At 49.0% G+C, this 7,650-nt stretch overlaps 1 long non-coding RNA gene across 1 annotated transcript; it reads right to left on the bottom strand.

Annotated features, from left to right (window-relative positions):
* On the bottom strand, nucleotides 1–3,086 carry LOC138434314 (uncharacterized). The gene is made up of 3 exons (XR_011254737.1): nucleotides 2,839–3,086; nucleotides 1,037–1,125; nucleotides 1–876 (listed from the first exon to the last, which is right to left on the bottom strand). It is a non-coding gene; the product is annotated as an uncharacterized lncRNA (long non-coding RNA).
* Between the last annotated feature and the right edge of the window lie 4,564 nt (nucleotides 3,087–7,650).

A 7,650-nucleotide genomic window follows, 5' to 3' on the forward strand; every position in this document is an offset into this window, starting at 1 on the left:
GCCAACAAGCGTTTATTGATTATCAATCCAGTAGCATTTACTGAAAGCTCTGATTCGAGGCAGCATGCTCAGCACCTATTAGGGCAGACAGTGGCTGCCGGGGTGATGAGGACGGGCAACCTCTCCCCGTAGGGACTCAAGGAGGGCCTCCTGGAGTGACCCAGAGGGAAGTGCATGGATTTCTCTAGATCAGTTTCTCCAGCTCCACATTATTCCAACCTAATAGTAGTGTTAGTCGCTCAGTCGTGTCTGACTCTCTGCGACCCCATGGACTATAGCCCGCCAGGCCCCTCTGTCCATGGGATTCAAGTGGGTTGCCAAATGCCCTCCTCCAGAGGCTCTTCTCAACCCAGGGATCGAACCCGGGTCTCCTGCACTGCAGGCAGATTCTTTACTGTCTGAACTTGGGGCCAGGTAGTTCCTTGCTGTGGGAAGCTATCCTGTACACTGTAGGATGTTTAGCAGCAACCTTGGGCTTCACTCACCGGGTGTAGCCCCACCCCCAGTAGTGAAAATTGCCAAATATCCCTGAGGCGTGACATTGCCCTCAGGGGGGAATTGCCTCTCTAGACAGAAGAAATAAAGTGAGTTAAGTCATCAAGGAGGGATGAGTGAGACTTGGGTAAATCACTTAACTTGAGCCTCATTTTTTCTCATCTGTAAAATGGCACAATATTTGAAAGGTTTATTGTGATAATGAGAATACCTATAAAGCACTTGACATATAGAAGGCCCCTGATAAATGTTAGGTCCTTTCCATCATAACACGAAAATGACGCCTCCTGACCCTTGTCTCATCAAATGATGGGCTGCCTCCGAGACTGGGATCTTTAGGCTCCAAACTAGAGCGTTAGTGTTTCTGTCCAGACAATGGCCCTGGGGAGAAGGGAGAAATGAAGCTAAATCAGTGGCTCCAGACTTTTGATGTTACCACCGTCATCCTCACCCGATTTTTTTTTTAAGAGAGAGCATTGATTAACAATTTATTTCCCAACTACTCAAGGCAGCTGTCCCAGCTCTGTGGGGCAGGACTCACCACATGACCTCCTGGAGCACTGGCTCCCTTATCAGCTTGATGACCTCTTCCCATTTCAGTACGAGATGGTTCTCTGGCTTTCAGAAATACTGTGAGAGCACAAGGACCCCAGTCAGCTACAGAGGTTCCCGAATATCAGATTAAGAATCACAAATGGTTGATGATTATAAGAGAGCGGGAATTCCCAAGCCTCTAGCACCAGCGCCAAGCCCTGCAGCTACTGTGCCAGGCACTGGACTTGGGGTTTCACTTGTGTCAACGGCTCATTCGCTGATATTGTCACCATTTCATAGGTAAGGACATGGATAAGGATTGCTTTAAATCTGTATATTGCTTTGAGTACTATGGTCATTTTTACTTTTTTAGGAAGCAAACAATTTGATTTTTTAATGATCTTAATTATTTTTGTCTGTGCTAGGTCTTCATTGCTGTGTATGGCCTTTCTCTAGTTGCCAGAGAAAGCAGAGGCTGCTCTTCATTGTGTTGCCTGGGCTTCTCATTGCAGAGGCTTCTCTTGTTGGAGAGCACAGGCTCTAAGGCACGTGGGCTTCAGTAGCTGTGGCTCGCGGACCCTAACGCTCCAGCTCAGGAGCTGCGGTGCACGGGCTTGGTTGCCCCCTGGCATGTGGAAGCTCCCCAGATCAAGGATGGAATCTCTGTCTCCAGCATTGGCAGACTGATTTTAACCACTGAGCCACTGGGGAAGTTCACTATGGCCATTGTAGCAATATGAATTCTTCCAATCCAAGAGCATGGGATCTCCCTCCATCTCTATGAAAGTATTAGCCGCTCAGTCGTGTCCGATTCTTTGTGACCCCAGGGACTGTAGCCCATCAGGCTCCTTCGTGCATGGGATTTCCCAGGCAAGGATACTGGAGTGGGTTGCCATTTCCTTCTCCAGGGGATCTTCCCAACCCAAGGATCGAACCCAGGTCTCCCACATTTCAGGCAGTTTCTTTACTGTACGAGCTACCCGGGAGTCATCCTTAATTTCCCTTAACACTATCTTATAGTTCTCAGTATATAAACCTTTCACTTCCTTGGTCAGGTTTATTCCTGTTTGCTCTTTTTTTTTTTTTTAATGTGATTTTTAAAGAGATTTTGTTTTTATTATCCGTTTCTGATATTTCACTAGTAGTATAAAGAAATGCAATAGATTTCTGTATGTTAATCTTTTTTTTTTTTTTTTGGTTGTGCTGGGTCTTCGTTGCTGTGTGTGGGTTTTCTCTGGCTGCGACAAGTGGGGGCTACTCTTTGCTGCGATGTTCGGGCTTCTCACTGCACTGACTTCTCTTGTTGTGGAGAACAGGTTCTGGGTGCGAGGGCTCAGTAGTTGCAGTTCAAGGGCTCTGAGTTCAGGCTCAGTGGTTGTGGCTCACGGGCTTAGTTGCTCCACCCGTGTGGCATCTTCTTGGACCAAGGGTTGAACTCGTGTTGCCTGCACCAGCGGGCGGATTCCTATGCGATACGCCAGCAGGCAAGTCCATCTGTATGTTAGCCTTGTATCCTGCTGCCTTGCTGAATTCATGTTTCAGTTCTAGTAGTTTCGGTGTGGCATCTTTAGGGTTTTCTAGACATAGTATGTCACCTGCCAAGGACAATGACTTCCAAACTCCCTCACCCTCCGGGTGAATACACCTTCTATGCATCTCTGTCCACACTCTTGGCTTCCTGCTCTTGTGCCTAGGGAGGGTCCTCAGTGTGACTGGTGTGGTTTGTGAGGGTGGTGGGAAATAAAGTCGTGAGGCCCAACAGGATAGGATGCTACTGCCAGGAGGAATATATCAACAGTAAACACTCACCGAGTCCTTACGATGTGCCGGGTTTACATCAGCTCCCTCAGTCCTCACAGAGATCCTGTGAGGCAGCTGCTGTAATTCCCATCTGATGGATCAGGAAACTGAGCCACAGAGAGATTAAGATTGCGTGGGTAGTAAAGCGGGGTGATGCCTGTTTGTGGAGCGCCTGGCTGGACTCTTTTCCTGAGTGATACTGTTCATCCTCCCCACCATCTCCAGTAGAGGTATAGCCCCTGTTTTATCCTTGCTGTCTCTTGCTTGTTTTCACAAAAATCCTAATCTTGCTTTTGCGTGATCTCATTCTGCCTCCTTCCCGGAGAACCCTGGGGAGCACGGCTGTCACAGTGACACCTGCTGGCTGGTGCCGTATCTACACTGCCTCCAGACATCTGGACTCCACATCCTCGCCAAATGACTGACCATCCTGCTGCCCAGCCACCACCCTCCCTCTCTTGGCACCAGACTCAGAAAGGGCTCTGCATAATAACCAGGGTTATGCAGAACCAGACCAGGGTTCGTCTCCTGGCTCTGGCACCTGCTAACTGGGAAATCTTGGTCACGTCTTATTTCTTGATAAAAATCCCTCACTTGTAAAATCCCTCCCCAGGCAGGGTTCTCTGAGGATCACAGGTGATCCTGAAAGTAAAAGATGCACTGTGGGTTCCGTCCCCCTGACCTCCAGGCACAGAAGGTGTCCTCTCTGCCTGCCTGGGGTGAGTGTGAGGCAGTAGGCCTGCGCCCCTGCTCTTCCCTCTCATCTCCCCACTTCCTGAAAGATGGCAGCTCCTGAATCACCATGGATGGGGATGGCGGGGGTGCTCAGGGCCCCAAGGAGAAGGTAGATGGGGAGCTGGGGTCAATGGGACGCCACGGGGAGAAGGTCAGTAGGGAGAGGAGAGGAGTCAGGGTGAGACAGAGCACTAGGCGTGACCAGGAAGGTGAGTTCTTGTCTCAATTTAACGGATCACTATACAAGCCAGTCACTGTTCTGAGCCTCAATATTCCCATCTGGAAAATGACCCTCGTAATGTATATTTTCAGGCCATAAAAGGTAAGAGCTTTGGAAATTGTAAAAACTACACAGGGAAAGAACTCACTCTATTTTGGGGTGGCCTGAGGCCTCCTTGACAGACCACACTCTGGAGCAGTATGGTAGGACCTGAATCTCAGTTCTGAACCCCAGAGGGGTTCCCAGGGGCCTCTTCAACCAGCCAGACCCAGTCTTCCTCCATCTGCCTCTGCAGCCCAGCCTGCCCTCCTGAGATGGCCACGGGCAGAGGACCCATTTCACTGTCTCAGGACTTGGCCTTGAGAACCAGCCACCATCCACTTCTGCCTTCTCTCCATCCCAAGTTCCGCTCACCTCCCTGCAGCCTTTGCCCAGAGGCCCCAGGAAGTATCTCTGAGCCTCCACTGTGATAAGCACTGCCGTTGCCCGGAAGAGAAAAGAGAGCTCCCGGATGGAAAAGGAGCTGTTCCGGGTCTGAGGACCATCATCTCTCCCCACTCCGTGACTGCAAGCACTGGCCAGGGGTCTGGAGGTCACTGGCACACGGCTGCAGCCAGCCTGGTCCTGTCGGTGCTCAGTAGGTGCTTGTTGAGTAAGTGAGAGAATGAACGAATGAATAAATGAATGAGTGAAGAATAGCAGGGCGGATACTGTGGTTATTCCCTTCTACAAACGAGAAAATTGGGGTTCAGTGAGGCAAAGGGCCCTTTCCTTCGCCGGGCCACCCAGCCATGACTGGACTCCTGTTTTCCCACTCTAATACCGTGTTCCCCTGTGGGCAGAGATTCTGCCTCTTTGCCTGGGTCCTGCAGGATGGTAAGAACTACTGGCCTAATTCCCTGGGTTTTAGGGAACCTGGGCTCCCCTACATCCACCGCCTTCTTTTCCATGGAAAAAACTTAAAGACCCTCATCCTGGCAGGGGCAACACAGCCTCTTCTCCTGGGTGAATGCATGTCAAACCCCTGGGAGCTGTTGTCACCACTTCCACAATGAGGTCCTCAAATCCCTCTGACCCCTCTAATGTGGCCAGGTCACAGTGTCATAGCTGGAGCTTTGGAGTAGACAGCATAGAATCCAACCCCAGCTCTGTCCCCGGACAGCTCACTTACCCTCTCCAAGCTTTAGTTTTACTTATGTAGATGCAGTATTTGCATCTCTCTCTCTGGGTTGTACTGGGTTTATAAGGACCCATGCATCATCGTGCCTGGCACTGAGTAGGACCTCTGTATATGTACCTTTTCTGACCCATGACGTCAGTATAAGGTATGCTGAACAGCCACTATGAGGTCAATGCCAAGGACCACCAAGGACTCTCTAAGATTGGGCCAGCCAGGGAGAGGTGATGTGGCCACTGACAACCTGTTCCTCCAGCCACAGCCCCATTAGGGTGCAAATGAAGCTCTCTTTGCTTTCCTTTTCCCACCAGAGTGTCACCTGCCCACCCTCCTGAGTCCTGGTGGTGGCCCAGCCAGCATCCTTGGCCTGGCTCCTCAAGGGGCTTGCTCCCTCTGTTCCAGTGACTTATTGCTACCTAACAAATCAACTCAAAATGTGGCTTAAAACATTTAAATATATCTCACAACTTGGGGGAACCAAGGATTTGAGTGGGTTATTCTGCTCCATGGCACCAACCATAGTCACTGGGCAACAGTAGTTAATGGGTGATGAGCTCGGTCTGAGAGTCCAAGGCACCCACGAGGCTGCCCTCACATGCTTGATGTCTGGATGGCATCAGCAACAAGACTGAGCTCAACTGGGCCCATCTCCCTGTCGTCTCAGGGCCTTTCCACATGGTCTCTCCAGCAGAATCACTGGAGTTTCACATGGTGATTCAGAGCTCCAAAAACCCAAGGTGGCAACTGCCAGTCCTCATTAAAGCTAGGTTTGGAACTGGTACAGCATGTCTTCCACTGTAATCCATTGGTCAGAATAGCCACTGGCTGGTCCACATTCAAGAAGGGGAACCACTGACGCTCTCTCTTAACAAGAGGACTGGCAAAGAAATTGTGGTTGTCTCTAGTCTGTCACACCATCTAAAGTCTCTCCATTCCCTTGAATTTAACACACACATGTGTAACCTCAGCTTCTACTGTGCCAGGCCCTGTACAGGGTACTAGGGATGAAATGGTCATGGTAGAGGAAACTTAAAATCATGGCTGTGTCTTAAGGAGTGGAGATATCCTTATATAAAAAGTGTCTTGTTTCTGAATGCCTTAGGGGGTTAGATTTGCAGATGGGTTTAGGAGTAGGGGCTAGAAAGAATAGAACATTTTCCACATACAGGGTGAGAAGAATGTTGGAGGCCCTGTGGGACAAACTGATACCAAAAAAAAAAAAAAAGAGAGAGAGAGAGAAATAGGAAAAGGTCTGGAAAAACTGGAAGGGGTGAGCTGGATGAAAATCTCGCCATGGTGGAAGAGCTTTTCAGACAGATATCCAAATTCACATTTATTCATTCAACTGAGGTCAGTCCACTGCCTACCAGTACTGAGCGCTATAAACAGGATGACGAGCAAGATCAGTCCTTATTACAACGTCATAGAGGAAGAAAACGAACACACAAAAAGTAAAAAGACAGATAAAATAATGACAAATTGCTATAAATCTTATGAAGGAAATTCACAAGTTGCTGAAAGAGACTAAAATAAGAACCAACTTTAGATATTAAAACCCTCCTCCCACCTTCATCAAATCTTTAGTAGAATCTGCTACCCACACAAAGGTCTGTGTGAGGGGGGATTTGTCAGAGAACAAGGCTGAGTTCTAGATCTGCTCTAACAAAATGAGTACCAGAGACAGGAGAACAAGATGGAAATGCTTCCATGAGCTCAACTAATTAAGCAGGAACAGGGGCTCAAATTCTGAGCCCAATCCCCACGCTGCATCGCCCAGGATTTTGCAAACAGCCTGCAAGCGTATGGACCTCTACAGATATATGAGTGGATGAATCAAATCACAGTCTGGGTTCACAAGCTCAGCCCTTGAGGGGTCACAATCCAACAGGATAGGCATCCTCTCCAAAACCGGAGCACATCAGAATCAGATGTGACCTGTGATGGAGGCCTGGAGAAGGGACTTAGAAACACAACCTTGTTCATTGATGTATGGCAGAAATCAAACCACTATTATAAAGTGATTATCCTTCAATTAAAAAGAAATAAACAACAGCAAAAAAAGAGAAAGAAAGAAGCACAACCTTGAAACACGGAGCAGGGAGAACTGATCATTCCTCTGGGTGAGTTCAGAGAAGACTTCCTGGAGGAGGGGACATTTGAGCTAAGTTTCAAAGGATGAGAAGGAGGTTGCTGGGTATCAGGAAGAATGAATCAGTTGGTGCCACGCCAGACAGCTCTTACTTACATAGAGACCCAACAACACAGTGGCTTAAGGAACACAGTGTCTTTCTCACAATACAGTCCCCATGTGAATCGTCCAGGTGGGTGACCAGCTCTGCTCCCTGCAGTTACTCAAGGACCCAGGCCATTCTCTACAAAATTGTCATCCTGAACGTCTCTGCAACTGTCTCAGCTCTCACATCTCCACTTCCTGCTCCTCTCCTACTGGGAACTCTTATCTCCACCACGTGTGCCTGTGCCCATGCTGTGGGTCAAAAAAGACACAGCATGGCGCTCACTTGTCTCCTCACTGAAGTCAGGGTGAACCCACATCCAGGCCCTTCCCAGACTGATTTCTCCCTCTTCATCTCTCAGTGACAAGGACTCTAGATTGGCTCAGCCTTCAGAAAGGCCCTTATACTGGGGAGACGGTCCAGCCCCATCCTCATTAGATCATTGTAACTCCCAA

This window comes from Ovis canadensis, chromosome 2, assembly GCF_042477335.2.
Source record: "Ovis canadensis isolate MfBH-ARS-UI-01 breed Bighorn chromosome 2, ARS-UI_OviCan_v2, whole genome shotgun sequence".
In the NCBI taxonomy this organism is placed as follows: domain Eukaryota; kingdom Metazoa; phylum Chordata; class Mammalia; order Artiodactyla; family Bovidae; genus Ovis; species Ovis canadensis.